Consider the following 20,931-nt stretch of genomic DNA (forward strand, 5'->3'; position numbering starts at 1 on the left):
AGTGACATGCCCAAGTTACTTAACTTTTCCAAGCCTCATCTTCCTCTCTATTAAAGGATCTAGAAAGAATTCCATAGAGTTGTGAAAACAAAATGATGCACTCCGTGTAAAGTTCTTAGCACACTGCCTAGCACAAGTAAAGCCTCACTAAGTGTTTGCTATTATTAAAATATCTGTACAAATGAGCATGTGTCAGCCTCAGCCATGCCTTATTTCCTTTGCACACCTCAACCAGCTCTCCCAGCCAGTATGAACAGAAATGGCATTATCTTCTGATCATCAACTGCCTTGCATCAATTACCTTCCTGTTCCTGTCCCTTGTCTTTGGGAGGTGCTTTTACCTCAAACAGCTTCTTTGGCCCTGAACCACTTCTGCTTACAGCCATTGCTTATGATTTCACCATTTGAGGGTATATTCATTTTTTATCTGGATTCACCTGAATAAAAATCCTGCAGCATGGAGAAGGGAGTGTAGGGAGTGGCCTTCTCTGGACCGCACATGACGTTGGCATAACTCTGACTGTCAGATTGGCTTAGAAGTCCTGACATACGATGCCACATCTTCCATTATCTCTCCCTTCCTATAGCATTGAGTTTATTCCCACTGCACTGTAGTAACTAGATAAATATCTGCTGGATACTCCCAGACTGCTGTGGGCAGTTTTGACGATGTAGAAGGGATGGTACTAAGCCATCTGATTGGGGACAATGCAGTTCTAAGTCACTGACTGGGGGAGAGTTGGTCCTAAGCCATACATCCCTCCAGAAATTACCTTTAAATTATGCATGTCTTTTCTCACTTCTTGGGAGAAATCCAATGCGGTCTTTCCCTTCTAAAGGCAAGAAACAGATAAGAACATACTGGGGGTTTGTTTCTTCTTTTCTGTATCTGTGATCAAAGCAAGAACAATATCCCTGAAGTTCAGGGCTCAAGGGTTCTGGACTTTAGAATCAAATCTCTCTTTATAATTTTCTTCTTCAGGTATTTCCAGGGGAAACTCATTTATTCTTGGTACAAGCGAAAAACGTGTTTGGGTTTGACCTGCTTAATTCTCCCTGAGTTAAACTACATGTGAATAAAGAGGTTTTTAAAGCAGATCCATGATACATTAAGAAACCAGAGCTCATTAAAGAAAAAGAAGTCCATGACAAGATTCCCTCCTGCCACCCTTTTGTAAAAACCCCATTTCAAAGATAATAAAAAAAGTGATTTTTCAGTGTAATTTCACCCCTAGTTGTAAAGGGCACAGAACCTTTTGAATAGCAAAAATTTTAAAATCCACTGTCTTGAACACAAATGCAATCTCTTTCTTTTCCTTTCTGGTGTAACAGTGCTTCTGAAATCTATTTTACTGGGGTGAAGAAAGGGGTAGAGAAGAAAATTAAAATCCTGTTTGTTGTCACTAGAACACCATAGGAGTTCATTTGCTTCCTTCGAATTTACATACAATTTCCACTTAGTGATACCCCTCTTTCTTTCTTCATGGTAGCTTTTATTTAATTATATTGCCTTGCTGTTAGTATATACAAGGCTATACCTAGAAATTCCCCAATTTTTTTTTAACTTCAGACTTTAGGTTTATTTAGGACTGTTTGCATGTGTTTCTAGAATATTTACTCTAAAAAATGACAAGACAGCTCCCCCTCAGTGAGACCCTGGCCTAAATATATATGCTTTATTTATATAGTGAAAGAATAACATTAAACATTGACGCTTTCAATGTATGGCACTGAATGATGATCTACACAGGGCATCCTTCAAAGGTTGCAATTAAGGACCCACCTAGCTTTTCAGCAATACAAGCCCGATTGAGATCTTCTGGCCCATTCATGTTTATGCCTTAAAATTCCTTTTAGATTGCATCTTTGGAGCTTGCGTAGTTCAGTTTACTTTTCATAGGTTCTAGTTAGGTGCCCACAAAAAATAAAAATTAAAAAAAAAAAGCACAAAAATCCATCAACTCTTCTTTTCTGGATTCCTTAGTTTCAAAGTGTGCATCATACAAAGGATAGCGGCAATCGTTTTCAGGAAGCATTCCCACAAAATGCTTGAAAGGACCAGTTGTGGTTACGCCAACATCTCCACCAAGATCTCTGTGCCTTCTTCTACCATGAAGCACTTTTTGTCTGCACTGAAACAAAAAATAAAAATAAAAATAAAATTGACAGCCTTCTTCCTTTTTTTGATTTCTTCTGGTGTGGAGCATTTCCAAACTTTCATGTCATAAAAAATGCAACATCATCACTAACTTGCACTCCTGAGGCCATCTTCTCTGAAGTAGTTGCAGGGTCACAGGAAGAGAGAGCCAGTGGGTACTGAGTATCCTCCTCAGGGCTGTGGACCAAATCTTACCACGAAAGAATTTTCTGAGGCCTCCATAGTCACTGACCTCCCATCCATGCCTGCCTGTTAAGTAGCTTCCCTATCCGAGGAATTTAGCCCCACCTAAAACCAACAGTATGTTTTAGAGTTAAGAATAAATGCAGCCAGGTGCAGTGGCTCATGCCTGTAATCCCAGCAGTTTGGGAGGCCGAGGCAGGTGGATCACCTGAGGTCAGGAGTTTGAGACCAGCCTAGCCAACATGGTGAAACCCCATCTCTATTAAAAACGGGAAAATTAGCTGGGTGTGGTGGCAGGTGCTCTAATCCCAGCTACTGCGGAGGCCGAGGCAGAAGAATTGCTTGAATGTGGGAGAAGGAGGCTGCGGTGAGCCAAAATCTTGCCACTGCACTCCAGCCTGGGTGACAGAGCAAGACTCTGTCTCAAAAAAACAAAAATGAAAATAAATGCACACATACATTCTTTAACATCTCTGATCTTCAGACTATACTCTAACCAGAACTTATGGAAAGAGCACGGAATCTGGATTTAGAGAGATGGAGGTTTGAATTTGTGACTTTATACAAACAGTTTCATCTTTCTAAGCCTCCGTGTCCCCATCTGTAAAATGGAGATGATGATATGATGTACTGGTCAGGAGTCTGGATTCCTTCTCTCATCTTCCTCTTCCATCCTGTCATGCACATGACTGTGAGGTGACTGCCGTCCTGCCAGGCATCTTGATCTTTCACACAGGCAAAAAGGAAGAGGGTAAGTAGCAGGCAAAGGGCACAAGCCAACTGAATCTTTCATTTCTTGTCCGAAAGCAATAGCTTTCCAGAGCGCCTTCCGCAGGGGATTCACACGTACTACTCATTGGCCTGAGGTGAAGCGCAGGGTCCCCCGTAGCTCTGAGGAAGCCTAGGAAATCAAGTTTGTTTAGTTGGAATATTGTCCATCTGAACAAAAGCAGGCTTCTGTGCATTTGTGGGGATAAAGGGGAAAATGGATCCTGGAAGCCATGGCAGTGTTTACATTGGTCTACTTCACAGCATCGTTGTGAGCATTACATGAGACATTTATGAAGAATGCCTAATGCATCCAAGGAGCTTGGTAACAGGTCGCTTCACAACACGACTTTGATGGGACCACATCCTTCAAGTGGCCATGAGTGTGGATGTTCAGGAAGAAAACCAAATCCACGCTGATGGATTCCACAGGGGACTATGACACCTTCTGTCAACACTCTTGACCTGTATTCCCAGGCCCGAGGAGACTCATGTTCAGGGTGGTTAAGCCTTTCCCCCTGAGGCCACTCCCACAGGTGAGAAACAGTGGGTCTGCCAAGACCTCGGCTGGTTTCAGAGCCCTGCACCATCCTCTGGGCTCGCCTATGTCTGAATATAATAATATGTTGATAAAATACCTTGTCAAGCTCCACAGCATTCCCTGCCACATGGTCTTATTACACTTCTGCTTCATAATTAAAATTGAAAGAACACAAGCCCACTGGACCTGTTGTTAGCATGTGGAGTGGCTGCCACAGAAGGGACGTCACATTTGATTTCTAGGCCTGGCCCCACATGCTGGCAGGGGCCCGGGGCCTTTGTTCACCATGGCGATTCAACCTCCTCCAATATCTTATCAAGTATGTGCGTGAGGTGCTGTTTTTTTGCTCTTGCTGGCGAGTTGTAGGATAGAAGCCCTGTGACGGAAGAGCAGGGAGGGGGAAGAGACTTGCAAGAAGAGAATAACCTGGGAAAGACACGAAACTAGAATCTCACTCACTGGTAAGAAAAATGGAGCTCTTCAGGCATTCCCATGCTATTAACACAGAGTAGGACATATTCACAGTATCTTATGGCTTACATTTCTGAACTACCCCAAGAGCTGGGAAACAGCAGAAAAATACACATGTACACATATGTGGGGGCGGGGGGCTCTCTATTTCTGGCATGAATCTTGTATCATTGGGACATAAATCAACCTTCTAGGATTCGAACCTGTAACTCAAGCATGAAGCTACCAGCCCCGTGCTCCAAATTTGGCTAGATACTGCCCGCCCCCAGGAAGAAAGAGAAAGCTGAAGTCTCCTGCATTCAACCACAGCTTCCTGTCCTTCCAAGACCCCCAAGAGAGTCAAAATCTAGTTAGTCTTTTCAAATGACAGCGAAACCCTGCCACCGCTGATGGAAACCAAGCCATGTCCTCTGTGGGCCCCGTTCTGTTGCATCCCGTGCAGGACGAAGGGTGGGCCGATGGGACAACTCATAGCTTTGAGAAAACTTCAAGTGGAAAATCTTTTATACCCTCCAACACAGTATCTGGCTGAAAGCCAGTTATTCAGGTGCCAGAAACGGTTCTGTGCATAGCAGCAAAGAATGCAATCTAGAGGCAGGGAAGGCATCAGAGATGGTTTACACGACACATTATTAGTATAGGCTATTCTTGTATCAAGTGACAGAAGCGATATTCAAACTGATCTTAAGGAAGTTAAATAAATAAGTAAATAAATAAATAATTTTAAAAGGGATTTGTTACCCCTGTAACGGGAAACTACAAAGGATGATTCAAACGCTTTAGGCAGCTGGGTCCATGGGCTCAGATGGATTTGTTTTTCTCTCCATCTCTTGGCTCTGCTAACCCCTACCTAGCCTATTGTCAGCTGAGCTGTCTCCACAAGACAGACACTAGGAACTTGAATTTATGTTTTCTCTGGCTTAGCAGCTGCACAGAGAGAAAACGTATGTTACCCATTGTTTTTCAAAAATGCTATGTATAAACCACAAACTCTCCATAGTATAGGAAGAATTTATTTCATTAATTCGAAGGTTGACTGCAGGGAGGCTTTGCTTCATTCTGAGGCAGCCAGAGTAGCTTTGTTCCATTTGTGTTCATTCTTGGGCCAACAATGAAGGAACAAAGCTCCCCTGAGGAAGTTTTTCTCAAGTCAAAAGCAGAGGTACAAGTCCCAAAGCACAAGCAAATTTCAAGCCCTTGCTCACATTATGTTTACTAATATCCCATTGACCAAAATAAGCTATGTAGCCCAGTCCAAAGTCAAGGGGCAAGGAGATATGTCTTACATTTTAATTGGAAGAACTACAAAGTTGCAGGGCAAAGGGTGTGGATAGAAGGAAGAGTAAAGAGCTGGGACTAATGAGTCAGACACGGAAGACATCTCTTTTCCGGAGTCCAGCTTTCAATCTCAGCTTACAGGCAAATTGACCTTGGTTGAGTAACATGCCCATCCTTGAACCAATCTCTAGGATGCAAGTGGGGAACTGAATTGCCCGCCTGAGTGAGCCAGTTCATTCTGTGGAAGCGCTGTTAATGATGAGCAATAGGGCATTAGAATTGGTAGCTCCTGGGGATGACATGGAGTGCAGGAAGAGCTCTCCAGAGGAACAAGAAAAAGGGACATGAAAAAGCAGATGTAGTGGACAGGAGCCACAGCTGCCACTGTTCACTATAAGAAAAACTGTCTAAACAATCACATGCAAATGGGTCTTTACTCCTTGACTTCTGGAAATGTCTCTGAAATGCGGGCAGGTAGGGAGGGAATAGAGCAGGCAGGCGAGGTATATGCTTATGATTCCTTGCCATGAGTTCTACTAGATCCATGTTCAGGGTGTCCACATTTGTGTATTCACATTTATGCATACAAGCATACATGTATATTAGCATGATTCACCTATTGTGCTAAAATCATGATTCTAAGTATAGAGTTAATATTTTCTGTGATTGTCACTATTACCATGGGTGCATAACAAATTATCCCAAAATGTGGTGGCTTAAAACAATGGCAATGTTTTTTGTTTTGTTTTATTTTTGTGTTTTTGCTAGCAAATCTGCAATTTGGGCCTGGTAGTTATAGCCCATCTCTGTTCCAAGAAGTGTCACCTCAAAGGCATCTGAAGGCTCACTCGGAGGAAGGTGACAGAAAGCAGACTGCCTTTTATGACCCAGCCCTGAAAACTTTGTAACGTCACCTCTGTTGCAGTCTATTCATCAAGATGGTCACAAAGGCCGCATATGTTCAAGGGAAGAGACAAAACTGCAAGAGTATGCAGGATTGGAAATATTGCTGTGGCCATTTTTAGAAAATACAATCTGCCATATTCACTTTCTCCTTCCTGCTCTGATCTGAGTACGAATAGAACATGGGATCTGAAGCCATTCAGGTGAGAGTTAAAATTATTAACATAGTTAATAATAGAACAACAAATTCAGCTAAATTTTTCAGCCTTTCAGAGTCTTAGTTTCTTATCCACAAAAAGGGAATGCAAATACACATTATGATGTGTATTTTTCACAGTTGTGAAAATTAAAAGAGATGATTTTGAAAAAGAGCCCAACCCAGCAGAGTGTAGTAATCTTTTCTGTCCTGCCCCATATACCTTCAAGGGAGTTCTTGAGTTATTTATGGTGTTTGGAGTTATGGCCACAATTTCTCCCTGAACATTAGGGCATAGAGTGTAAACCTTGCTATGAGTGAGTCCAGAACTGGAATCTGACCATTAGCAGACAGGACCCAGTGCCCTTTAGATCTATAGAGCTTTTAACTGAAGTCAGTAGATTGTTACCTAATTAATAAGTGAAGGGACACATGAAATGCTGGAAACTAAGTTTAGGTTAGTACTAACTTTAATACAAAAGTTAGCTTAGAATTGACAATGGTTCTGTCCTTCCCAAAATAATGTGTAAAATAATGTGAAAACATAGACGTAAAAAAGAAGCAATTTATCCAAATAGTGTCATGATCTAAAAAGTTTTCTTACTTTTCAATCCTTCTGTTTGCTATGTGTAAGTTAGTATGAAAATGCTGTCTATTAGAAGCTGTGCTATATCTCTCTGACAAGGAGCCTTTCTTTTGACACTTCTCAAATCATTTTTGAGAAAATCTTCTCAAAAATATCATTTTTTCTCAGAAGATACAGTTTTCTTTCATGAGAGATAAAATCTTACTGCCATTTCCTCCCAATACACTTTCCACTTTTAATGAAGAATTATATTTTTACAGGAATGGGTAACCAAATACAAATGTACATACTTCATTGATGCAGTTGACTAGGACTCTGGAAAGCCCACAATCCAGGAATCATCAACTCTTTTCCTGGGCCTCCGTTCTTGCAAAGTAAAGCTCCACAGTGATGGTTTCTACCTGATTCATTTGGGCCTAAAGAACTTCAGTGGAAGATGGAGTTTGCCTGAGGTTATCTTAAGAATTTGGTTAAGAACCTGCAAATAGATTTTCCAGGCCACTCTGGGAAACTATGCACACCAACAAACCTGGTCTCTTCAAGGTCCTTTAGTTTGGGATCTGCCTAGCATAAGCTCAAACTCCAAGGGCTAATCAACACTCAAATTGAGGGTCAGAAATGTTGAGAGTAAATGAAAAGGAATTTGCTTTATTAAATGTTTCTCTAGACAGTGCCCCTATTCGTTTCCTAGCAGGACAGCAAAGCCCCATTGGGAAGGCTGGCTAGCTGTGAAATGACATACATGCAGAAGAATTGTCTTCCAGATATCCCTCAACAACTAATTTGTCTCCTGAAGCATGAAATTTAATTACCCATATTGGACATACTTGCATAATCACATATTTTTATTGCACAAAATTGTTCAGTCTTTTGAAATGTAGGGACAGAATCCTGGTTATAGAAATGTCTTTGACATCAGAGATTTGCACAAGTAAACATTTTGTGTGAATAACTATTTTCCAGTATGTATTCTCATTTGCAGCCTTTTGGTATTGTTGAGCATTCACTTGCACTCATATTCTGCTGTTATGTTGACAAAGGGGGACTGATAAATTTTTATTAAGCCCTTGTAATATTAAGTCCTGCTATCAAATTCATCCTAAGCTTCTGCTAATCCTCTTCTTTGTTGCTTCTCATAGCACATAAATCTTCCTCCACCTCTGAGCAAGATCATACCCTTCTCCAGCACTTTTCAATCTCACTCCCACTTCTCTTGAAACAAGGTGACCAGAAGCGAACATGAGACTTCCTACAAGGACAGAGGCATACCACCTCTTCAAGGGAAGCCGATTAACTGTGAAATAACCAGCAATATTTTTAGCACTCTTCTCACTTTTATAAAAGAGATTGAGATGTCACATTTACTTGGCTAATGGCTATTGTTCCTAGGAAAAGCAGAAGTTAACCTAAAAATGGCTGATCATGACTATCAGGGCAGAGATAGGAGAATTACTCCATTAGGAAGCCATGGTGTCCATTTGAAGTTTGGTTTCTAAGGCTGTTTGTGGAATCCTAGCTGGACATAAGAGGAGAGACATACACAGGAGTTCAAGCATGGTGCTGGGGGGTGGTATGTAGAGAAAAAAGCAAAAGGTCCAGGGAATGGGACAATAGGAGGGATATAAATTTCTAATATTTATGTAGAACCTAATATATGCCAGGGAATATTTGTAAATGCTAGTCATGAACTAGCTCATAATCCTCCCAACAGCCTTAAAAAGTGGGAAACATTATCATAATCATTTTAGAGAGGAGATAGAACCTTGGAGAGATTTTCTGAAGCTCTCTAAGCCAGTAGTCTTAATTGTAATACTTTTCACATCATTAGGCCTTTTGTTTTCAATGCATTTTCTTACCTAATCCCCAAAACAATGCTATGAAGAAAGTACTCCTTTTAGAGATAGAAACCAAGTCCCAGAGAGGTTAAGTAACTTCCTCAAGCTCACACAGCTCGCCAGTGGCAGAGATGAGGTCCAAATCCAGTTCTATGTGATGCACCGAATAGCCTTTCTCGGCATGGAACTCCAAGGGTGCCATGAAGTGGCCGCTGTCCCAGCTCTCCCCTACCTCCATCAGAGCCAGCATGAATTTTGGGTCACTGACTTGCCCAGGGAAGTATGTGAAGTCCTGTGGTGTCACTAGATTTTCCAAGTTTCTCAGTTTGTGTGTGTGTGTGTTTTTGGTTTTTTTGCTTTCTGTCTTTGGACTTCTTTAGAGCTTAACTGGCTCATGCCTTTGGCATTTTAATCACTACCCTGCATTCTTGGGAAGCTCAAATTAGCTCGTTAGTTCTTAGGGGAAGCTGAGTTTGTAAGCAATCACTAAGTCCAGCAATAGTACGCTGCCAAGAATCAATATAAAACAGAAAAGCCAGACGGCAACTAGAATGTAATCATCTGTGGGAGGTGTAGGGACACTCCCATGCCACTCTCACCCATTTCTTGAGATTTCTAACTGGTTACCCTTCACATGGAAGTCACTGCATCCCATAAGTGTAGTGAACATTGACCCTCAGGTGTTAGGAAGTAGAGTGGGAAGTCTTTGATAAGTGCTTACCACATAAGGACACTGATACATACAGCTGTATGTAAGTTACTCACCATGACTTCCAAAGCCAATAATGAATAATCAATATTATGCCACGTTGTCCACATTGAGTGTATCATTGAGCCAGCACTGGAACCCAGGCCTATATAAGTCCTAAGCCTGTTTCTTTCTAGAAACGTGCTCCTGAATAAAGCCAATGGCACAATCCATTGGCTACTTTTTCTACTTGGTCTTTTGGGGGCAGTTATCTGTGTAAATAGCAACTAGAAATTTGTTATTTCCATGCTGCCTTGAGGATTTGCCATAATGGGAAATGAGACAAGAACAAAATCCCCATCAGTTACTAACCATTTCTTTAGATTTCTGTTGTCATGGAGAACACAGTTGTCAGGCTTTGTTTGCTGTGGCTGCAACTAAATTTCCCAAACCTGCTAAGTGAAGTCCGTGTATGACTGGTGCAGTGACCAGCAGAACAAAAAGCTACAAATTATCTCTATAGAACATTAATCGAAGGTCTCTGTGCTAGAGAATCCTTTTCTCAATTAGAGAGCTGTCTAGGGAGTAATGTTCTCTCTAAAAATCATGATATACACAGCTCTATAAATCGATGAAAGACTTGTGACCATTAAACTTAATTGATACTGAATTTAGAGGAATGCATTTCAATCATGTTGCCATTTTATTTGAAAATTAGTTTCTGGCATTACCTCTTTCCTTCCCTCGACATGCAGGGACATGCAGCACTCCGAAGTGAGCTCTCCAGGAACCACGGAGAGGCAGCTCTGACTGCGAAGGCCTCAGCACAGGGATGATGTTTCAAGGTGCTGTAAACAAGTAGACATAAAACAGGAAATAAAAACTGATTTCAAGTAACATCAGCAACAACTTGGTTTTATATAGTACCCCATATGTTCCACAGGAATAATACCCCATGGCACTTTATAGGGAAAAAGGTAAAGGAAAAAAAAAAAGGCTGCTCCAAGGACCACACTAGGAAAATAATTAACTTCTTGAATATGTTCTCAGGCTTGAGTAGGTGCAATTCTTTCCTTGAGATTACTGTTGGCAATAGTGCTGGGGAGCTGTTGTTTTCTGTAATTGGCTCTGGATGGAAGCCATGCTGAAAGCAAAGAGCAAAGACAGCTTTGGGTTAGAATGCTTGGAGTGTGTGTGTGAGCGTGTGTGAGCATGTGTATGTGTGAACGTGTGTGTGTGTGTGTTCATATGTGAATTGCAGGAAACCCTCCTCAAATGTGATCAATTTATCTAATCTAGAACCATCATTGAAGTACTGTGACAAGGTAATAAAAGAAATCCAGAATCGATTCTATCTAAAGAGCCCAAATGCACTTACCCTGTCACTGTTTTCTAAATGCAGTCATGGAGGAAAAAACATGAAGAAAGAAGCTTTTTTTTGAGACGGAGTTTCACTCTTGTTGCCCAGGCTGGAGTGCAATGGCACGATCTTGGCTCACCGCAACCTCCGCCTCCCAGGTTCAAGCGATTCTCCTGCCTCAGCTTCCCAAGTAGCTGGAATTACAGGCATGCTCCACCATACCCAGCTAATTTTGTATTTTTAACAGAGATGGTGTTTCTCCATGTTGGTCAGGTTGGTCTCGAACTCCCAACCTCAGGTGATTCGCCCGCATAGGCCTCCCAAAGTGCTGGGATTACAGGCATGAGCCACCGTGCCCGGCCCGAAAGAAGCTTCTTTTTTAAAAAGAAAACAAGAAACTGACAAGAAATATGTTTTGCACAAAACCTTCCAGAAACACATTATATGTGTAGTAATTGTTTCCCAAATAGGCACTACATATCTATTTCCATGAAGATCTTCCTAGACAGATGGATTCTTTTCCTATCTGTTCTTTGCTATCAAGCAACTCTATCTCATCCATATCATTTGTTAATGGTGTAAAACTAGGCTTTCTTCAAATCTATTTCCTTGAGAAATAAAACACAGAAGTACAAATAACTGACTTTTCCCCCTAAGTTTTGTCTAAATTCCTTTATTCCTTTCTGTGAAACTCTGTGTCCATCAAAGAATGTATTACACTTTCTGTCTGGGAACAAACTTCTAATGAGGAACATTTGGCCTGAAAACAATGCTTGTCTATTTACGTAGACTGCACCCAAAACCAGATCCAGATACATTAACTGTTTGCTAAATATCTGAAATATCCAGTTAAATATGCCATAATAAAGTAGTTAATTTACTAACTCACTTCCTAAAAAACCTAATTATTAAATTTTTGACTGTGTAATATATTATTTTCTTTTTAAAGTAGAGATCATAGAACATAATTTGTGATCACATAATATTTTCTGTTTTTTTCAGTTAAGCAGTGAGTAGGTAGAATTTTAGAGGCATAGGAAGTTGTATATTAGAAGCCTTGTAATAATCTTCATTTCAGCAAGAAAGATGTACACATATCCATTTTGTTTTTCAACCAACATGCAATATCACTGCTAGAAAATGTACGGATATAAAACAAATAAGTTATAACCTTTACTCTATTACTAAGAACCCACAATCTAGAATAGATTGAATACAAAACAAATGACCATTTTTTTTCCAACATGGAATGTGGTATTTGACATAAGAAAGACGCAAAATGTTATGAGAGGTCAAAGAAGATCAAGGTCACATCTGTTTTCTGGGATTTGGGCAATCAGGAAAACAGGAAAGTCTGGTTGGTGGGGAGTGGAGTTGGCATCTGGAGGACTTTGAAACCTCTGGTACTTGTTGCTATGGCAGATACTAAACATGGCCCCATTCCCAGCCAGATTAATGTAGATTTGAATGACAGGCAGGCTTCTTATAAACAAGAAAATTGATTCAAATTGAGGCACCTGATTCGGAAAAAGTGTGATCAGAGAATGTTGACTAGGTCAATCTGGCTGGAGAGTAGAAAATGTAAATGGAAGATAATTGAGAAAGACTTTCAAGACACCCAAATTGCTCTGATAAGGAGGTATTTCTTTTAGCACATGAGGTGGTGTGTGATTTTGTGCAGGTGAGTTTGGATTTTTTTATTTGTTTGCAAACAAAAACTTGATTCACTTAAGTTGTAAAGGCCCTTATTGGACATTGACTTGGTCACTCAGAGAATCCACAAGAAGACTGAGAAACAGGCTTGGGCAGTGAGCAATCAAAGATGTTGAGAACACAGCTGATTGTGCTGCAGGAATTGTCTGATCAGAAACCCCTGTGACGACCTCCCCAGTGGGCACTGCTGGTTTCCTGACTCCACGGACGCCACTGTTCCAGACACTAGTTATAGACCCTCTTCCCTGACTACAGTGGATGTTAAATGGTTTCTTGCTTTCCGTGCTCCAGGAACAGAGTTCTGGATGGATCATCTGACCTGCTAAGCCTAGGTCATGTGCCCTCCCCTGGCTGCCAGGGCTCTTGGGGAACAATTATCTGGCCTTCTCTACTCCTGCAGTGGGTGCCCCCAAATTAGAAAGGGAAGTTAGATACTAGCTGGCCAAAAAAATCCAACAAATGCCTGTCATAGAGTCATAGAGGAAGCCATGTTTGTGCAGGAACACGAAGAGTAGATAGAATTTCCAGCCTGGCGCAGCGGCTCACGCCTGTAATCCCAGCACTTTGGGAGGCTGAGGCGGCAGAGCATGAGGTCAAGAGATTGAGACCATCCTGGCCAACACAGTGAAACCCTGTCTTTACTAAAAATACAAAATAAAATTAGCTGGGCGGGTGTGGTGGTACGTGCCTGTAGTCCCAGCTACTCAGGGAGGCTGAGGCAGGAGAATCGCTTGAACCCAGGAGGCGGAGGTTGCAGTGAGCCAAGATCTTGCCATTACACTCCAGCCTGGTGACAGAGCGAGACTCTGTCTCAAAAAAAATAATTTCCAAGAGAAGAGTGCCAAATGTTTATTTGACATAAAGGAAATGGGAAAATACCAAAGAAGAGAAATAGAAAAGGTCATTGGGCATCGTAGTTGGGAGGTCATCCATGCCCTGAAATGTTTTCTAAATTTCATTTACATAAATACCCAAAATGTAATACACATTTATTGAAATACACAATGCACAGCTATAATTATTTGCTATACAAATTCACATTTTGAAAATTTAATGTTCCATTTGAGGAAGACTATTCACTCTTTCAGGTCAACATGAAGCCAAAAGTATCTAATGATTTTATGTGTGACTAGGTCTGAGTTTTAAATGAGAATTATGTGTTAGATAATATATCCAGATAGGACCATAAGAGTTTATGCAAAACTCTACTTTGTGTTCAGGCTATTCTATACATAAAGTGCCCAGGAAGGAAAACTCCTGTTTTAAAATATCCCCAAAGCTGACTCCACAATCTCCCTTAGCATTCATTTAACCATTCTAGTAGAGTTAAGCATACTTTATGGCTATAAATTTGAATCTTAAGAGAGACAAGCAAAACTTTGTTAATACTTCCTAATTTGAATAGAAAGTAAAGCTGATGGCAAGAGAAAAGTCACAATTATGTTCAGAAAATTTACAACATGAAACATCTCGGCAATTGCCAATATTTAAAGGTTATGTCCATCATACTGGAAAGTGGCATAAAGTTTTCACCCTTTTCAAGTAATTGGGCATCATACTGATGGGGAAAATTGTGCATGTCAGTGATTCCTGCATTGATGTGGGGAAATTGACAGACACTGTTTAAAAGAAACCAAAGTTTTTGTGCATCAACATGTCATGCTGGGAATAATTACACAACTGTTTTGTTACCTCAGCACTGTGCCGTATATTATAATATCCACTGATTCTTCCAGAGTTCTTTTGTTTGTTTTACAAAGTGCAGCCGTTCTGGGAAATACATACTTGTAAAATGATTGATGCTAATACACTTTTATAAATGAAGCCTAAAGCTCAGTAATACTGATAAATATTGTCCTTACTGCTGAGGGTACATTTAGAAATGGCCCCCACTCTATATTCATTAGGTTTAGCATCATCAACATGAAAAGACAGGTTAATAGGTCAAGAAAGGACCTTAGGAGGTCAACCAGTGTTTGCTGCAACCATCAGGTAAGCCTGCATTCAAGCCATTTATCCATATGAGAATCATCATCAATAAATCCTTTAGCATCCACAGTGTTTGTTTGTGTGTGTGCATGTGTGTCTGAGTGTGTGTATGTGTATGCGTAGGGGCAGCTGGTTCAAGATCTCTTCAATAATATCTGCTTAAGTAGCTTGTTATTATTTACATAGCATTTTGTATTTGCAGAGGGATTTTCCGACACTTAATAATTCTCACAGCATTAGTGTAAGGTAGGGCAGTCCTAGTTCTTTCACACACAAAGGCACAACAATTAAGAGGTTTGAAAAGGCCTGCAAACTAGTGATTGAATAAGGATTGGTATCTACAGTTCTTGGCCCTGAACTCTTTACAAATCTACTACTTAAAAAAAAAAAGTTGACCTTTCACTTTGGGTATTATCTTAGACTGTTAGGTCCTTACAAATCTAGCGGGACCAGGGGACTGGCAGGAGAGAATTAAAATTAGACTTCTCAAGTCTAAGGCACATATTTACCAAGAGACTTGACTCCTAGGAGATTCATATGTCGGAGGGGTTGCACCATTTTGCACCATTGCTGGGCTAGTTCCCTCATGGTCCTGGGGAAGGAAGCCTAGTAATGGAGTCAGAGGGCATTGAGCTCCTTCCCGCAAGTATATTTTGACAGGCTGGAGTGGGAAAAATACAATATGTTCACAGTTAAAAAGAGAATACACTGTAATAAATAAAGACCTTTCGGAGTTTTGTCATCAACGTTAACTAATACTGCAGGTCAGTTGTATTTATTGAGCCTACACAGGTGCATTGCAGGGCTGGCGATGTTAGCCCACATTGCAATAATTATGGCCAGGCAAACCAGTCAGAATGAGAACCGGATGTCTCTTATTCTTAAAACTTGCTTTACATGTCCCTTTGGAACTGACAAATTGCTCAGGTGAAAGTCATCCCCTGCCAGGTTTCTGCAATTTTCCCAGCTTCGTGCAACTTTTCATTTTCTTATTTCTTGTCATGAACATAGAAAAAGAGCCACCTAATACCTTTGGGATGGCATTTGCAGTTTGGCTGCAAAGTGGAAGTGCCGGACAAGTCTGGAGAGGATTGTCTTTTACAACAGGATTTCAGAATTTTTTAGCTCCTTTGCAACTAGCTGACAAATGACGACATGGGGTGATTTCTACCGCAAACGGGAAGCACTTTTGTTCCATTGGTGATAAGCTAGGAAGCACTGTTTTAAAACTTCATGCCCACTGTGTATACCAGGAGGTAGCTAGCACATGGGCAAAATCCTAAAGGTGTCATATCACAGGAGCAAGAAGTAAAAAGATAGTCACAAATTTGAAACGTTGGACTGAGAAGATAAATCAAGTAATCTCAATATGGGTAAGCAAAAGATCTCAGGGATGTGACAGGTAATTCATTGCTCTGTTTTGAAGCAGCCATTTTCCTCCTTTGTAAATGAACTCAGTATATTTGTAAGTAGGGGTGTCTGTGAGAAGAAAATAGTAATGTGGGTGGGTAGAGGCCTACACGTTATCACATGGTGTGACAGCTTGGTGGGAGGGATCCAGGCACTGGAGTCCCATAGCAAGACATGCTCAGCCAATCATTCATTTTCTTGGTAATCAGACCAAGGGGGAAACTGGCCCATCTAGCTCAAATGCCTATGACTTTTATTTCTACAATAAAGCAAATGCTAAAGCAAATGTTAAATTTTACTAACAAGAATATCAAAGATTCTTGTTGGGTATCAGTGAACCTTTTTTGAAAGGGGTCTGAATTAGTTAGAAATATGTTTGGTAAAAGGAACAGAAAACCTAATGAAGAGTGGCTTAACCAAATAAGGGTCTGTTTTTCTCATGTAACCACAAGTCTGGTGGTGGTAGATGACCGAGGCAATTACTCCCCGACATCATCTGAACAGACTCTGTTCACCTTCAGCATATGGCCATTTTGTCCTCATGTTTAGTGCTTGATAATCACAAGATGGCTGCTGTGCCTTTAACCAACATGTCTACATGCAAAGGAAGGAAGATGGGCAGAGGGAGCACCTGCCACATCCCTCTATACCCAGAAGCAAATGCCTTCAAAGTCTCAGAGTCTCCCAGCAGACTTGTGCTTACCTCTCACTGCACCTACTGGACCATGTGCGCCACTACAAGCAAGTGGGACTGATTTTACTATTGACAGAAACCAACATTGAGGATTGTTAAATTAAAGACACTGAAAACTCCGGTGAGCACTCTGCCTCAGGAGTATTTGCCTAATGGCAGGACATAAATCTTTCTTTACTAGAGACAGCACTTGCTTATCAGCCCAGGGAAGGCACTAGCCAGCACTAGAGTAATCTGGGAACAGATTTTACCATCTTTTCATTTTCTTGCCTTTTAAAAGACTAGAAGCTGTCCCATTTGTCTTGTCTCTATGTAAGATTTATGGTTCTTTATTAAAATACAAGCAAGACCTCTAAGCCACTACCTTGAGAAACGCTTTTGAACTTAGGCCTCTCCCTTGCGATGGGTACATCATGTGTTACTACATTTCTGCTTGGGACAGGTTCAGTGGCTCACACGTGTTATCCCAGCACTTTGGGAGGCCAAGAAGGAAGGATTGCTTAACCCCAGGAGTTCAAGACTAGCCTAGGCAACATAGGGAGAGCCTGTCTCCACAAAAAATTTAAAAATTAGCCAGGTATTGTGGCACATGCCTGTGGTCCCAGCTACTTGGGAGGCTGAGGTGGGAGGTTCGCTTGAGCCCAGGAGGTCAAGACCACAATGAGCCATGATCACACCACTGCACTCCAGCCTAGATGACGGAGTGAGACTGTCTCAAACACACACACACACACACACACACACACACACCCCCACAAACTTCCACTTGTTTTTCTTTTGTTAGTCTAGCTTGTTTTCAGGAAAGTGTATCAATTAAGAACTAAAAAGGAAAAAGGAAAGAAATTTTGTTTTCTCCTCTATACTATCCACTATAGTAGAGGCAGGCAAGGGAGGAGGTTGAGAATGGATTTGAGGTTGGTTAACTAGCTAACAGACATCTTACCTAAGAAGGCTAAAAAAAAAGTTCAGAGATTTCATTCAACCAGTATTTCTGCACTCACCATTTGTATCAGTCATAAATAGCTTCTGATCACTACATATTTTATTTTTAAATGTCTGATTGCTTCACTCCATTTCCTGTGGATGTTCATCATGCTCTACCTGGCCAGTAAGAGCTGGACTTAGAGGCTACTTCCTAAATTCTCTTCTCACTACGTATTGTCTTCCTAGATTACCCTATTCAGGAACAAGCCTTCAATTACCAGCTTTTAGCAGATAATTTACAAATGTACATTTCCAGGTTATACCCTATCTTTGGGCTTCAGACTTAAGAAACAAGCTGCTGATGTTTATCACTAGGATGTTTCCAAGGCAACTCAAATCTAACAGCTTTATAAATGAACTCATGTTCTTCCCTTCTCACCTCCCTCAAACCTTGCTGTTTGTTTGTTTGTTTGTTTTTTCAGATGGATTGTGCAGTGGCACAATCTCAGCTCACTGCAACCGCCACCTCCCGGATTCAAGCGATTCTTCTGCCTCAGCCTCCTGTGTAGCAGGGATTACAGGCGCCCACCACTATGTCTGGCTAATTTTTGTATTTTTAGTAGAGACGAAGTTTCACCAAGTTGGCCAGGCTGGTCTTGAACTCCTGACCTCAGGTGATCTGCCCACCTCAGCCTCCCAAAGTTCTGGGATTACAGGCGTGAGCCACTGTACCCAACGACCTTGTCCCCTTTCAAAGTTGACTGTTTAGGTTGCATAAGGCCATCATACATCCAGTTAAGTCATAATCCTATTTCCTCAGTATCCAGTATATTACCTCCTATGCACAAAGACATTTACTTTTCTCCATCTTCACAGCTACTCTCTGGTCTAAGAAACCTGGCTCAGAATACTGTAACCTCCCCACACCCACTCTAGTTCCCAGCAATACATTCTCTACCTATTTGCTAGATGAGCCCAAAACTAATCACGTCTCTTATTCTCCCCAGTCACAATTTTCCAGGTTGGAAAACATAAGACCCTAATCCTTACCATGGCTTAGAAGACCCCATGTGGCCTGGCCACAGCCTGTTCTCCGGGCACTTCTTCATCACCATTTCCTTCCCTCTCTAAACTCCAGCCACACAGGCCTCCTTTCCACACCTTGTTCTTTCCCTGCTCCTTTCAGCCACAGGATAGCATACATGCAGTTCTTTCTTCTGGACTGTGATTATTCTCTTGTGTCTAGCTAATTCTTTCCCATCCTTCAACTCTCAGCTCAAACATGACTGCTTCAGGCATGTCTTTCCAGACCCCACCAAGACTACACCAGACACAGCTATTATACCATCTCACACCACCTTCCCTTTACAGGTATGCCCAAACTGTCACCTTAAGTTTATTTTTGTGATTATTTGGTTATCTGCGCTAGTAGATTGTGAGTTTCTTGAGCGCGGGGAATATGCTCTTCTTCCAGTGTCTCCTGGATGCTTAACACAGTGTCTGGCACTTATTAGATGGCACCTAAAATGCTGTTGAAATAAGTGATAAGATGAGGAGGAGCAGTAGCTGGACAAAACATTCTTGTTTGGGAGAGTTTCCACTTGCCAATTCATTCCTTAAGTAAGCATTTTTTAAGTACCTATTATATATAAGGTCTATGTCTCGGCAACGAAAATAGAAAGATAAATGAGATAATGTCCCTGCCCTTGAGGGCTTTGTATTTTGGTTGGGGAGACAGACATATAAGCCCATGAATATGAATTAAAATAACGTATTTCTATCAATTGTGTCTCACCAGACACCGACCTGAGACCTAAGTCTTCTCCTGCCAACTGAAACAAGGATGTGCTGTCTTTGCTCCATGTCAACTCCTCATGAACTCCATCTTCCCCCTGACTTTCATCAATATTATTTCAATTTTTAGATTACAATGATTTTATGTTAAGTTGGCAGCTTCCTGATGACATGTGTGGAAAGCTGTGTTCTCATAAACAAGTTAGGCTTGAACCCCATGGTAGGAAAAGTTGCTTCTGGGCAGTTTTCTTGTAGGCAGCTATCTGCAGAAGTGTGCGTTCTTAAGGGGTTTCTCATTGAGAATGGAACTTCCTGACAATGTCCCTGGATCATTTAACTTTGAATCTGAAATACTTCCTCTCATGCCCTCAAGTCACCACACTTTGAGGAAGGTAATTTCTGGGACAGTGGACAGAGCAAGAGTTGTCAGCAACTCAGACATGATGCAACATTTATGTCTGAACGTTTAAAGAGCATTCTGTAAATATTTGAAAAGTGCATTATCAAAAGCAAAAGCCAATGGTTTTGTTTTTGTTTGTCTGTTATGTTTCACAAGTGGAATTGGGAGAATTCCTTTGTAAAGATGGATAATTTCTTGTAGCAAATTCATCTCAGTTAGGGGTGCAAAGCTCTTTTGTGGTGTCTCTGTTAGGTGTGAAATCTCTATATCACACACAGACCTGAGTCCTCTAGGAAGGATGCTTATTTCACCAATCCGCTGCTCTGCTTTGAAATCCCATACTGAGTGTGTTTGTTTTTCATGATTGTCATAACAAATATCACAAATTTGGTCACTTAAAAAACACCAATATATGATCTCATAGTTTCCACAGGACAGTTTCTCTGGTTTCTCTGCCGTTGGTCTCACAGGACCAAAATCAATGTCTTGGTTAACTTGGTCCTTATCTTAGTCCTTGGTTAACTTATCTGGAGGCTTTGGGGGAAAATTCACTTTCAAGTCCATTCAAGTTGTTGGCAGAATTAAGATACATACAACTGTAGGACTTTGGTCCCTCTGTCCTTGCTGGCTGTTGGCCAGGAGGTTGTTCTAGAAGCTGCCTGCATTCCCTGTCTCATGGCCCCCTTCTTCATCTCCAAAGGCAGCAATGGAGTTGAGCCTTTAACTCAGAATTTCTCTTGTGTTCCTTTCTGCCACTTCCCTCAGTTTTCTTCTTAGGTCCTATGATAACTATTTTTTGTTGTAAAGCTTATGTGTTTATTTTTATGTGTGATGTTACAAATGGTATAGTTTAAGAATATGCTAAGGATGGATTTCCCTGAAAGTCACAGCTAAGGGAGTTCACTTGGAAAGGTATCCCAGGAAGGAGAAGTGATGGTCTTGGACATTAAAATAGGACTGTTTCCCTCAGCCTTCTTCTTCTGCTTGAGGGTGAGTGTGATTACACCAGGCCCACGCTGGTAGCTCTGGGATCATTGCCC

General features: G+C 41.2%; 1 pseudogene; it reads right to left on the reverse strand.

Annotated features, from left to right (window-relative positions):
* Positions 1–1,701: 1,701 nt before the first annotated feature.
* LOC126932201 (destrin-like) lies at positions 1,702–2,268 on the reverse strand (annotated as a pseudogene).
* Between the last annotated feature and the right edge of the window lie 18,663 nt (positions 2,269–20,931).

The sequence above is a fragment of the Macaca thibetana genome, chromosome 12 (genome assembly GCF_024542745.1).
Source record: "Macaca thibetana thibetana isolate TM-01 chromosome 12, ASM2454274v1, whole genome shotgun sequence".
NCBI lineage: Eukaryota > Metazoa > Chordata > Mammalia > Primates > Cercopithecidae > Macaca > Macaca thibetana.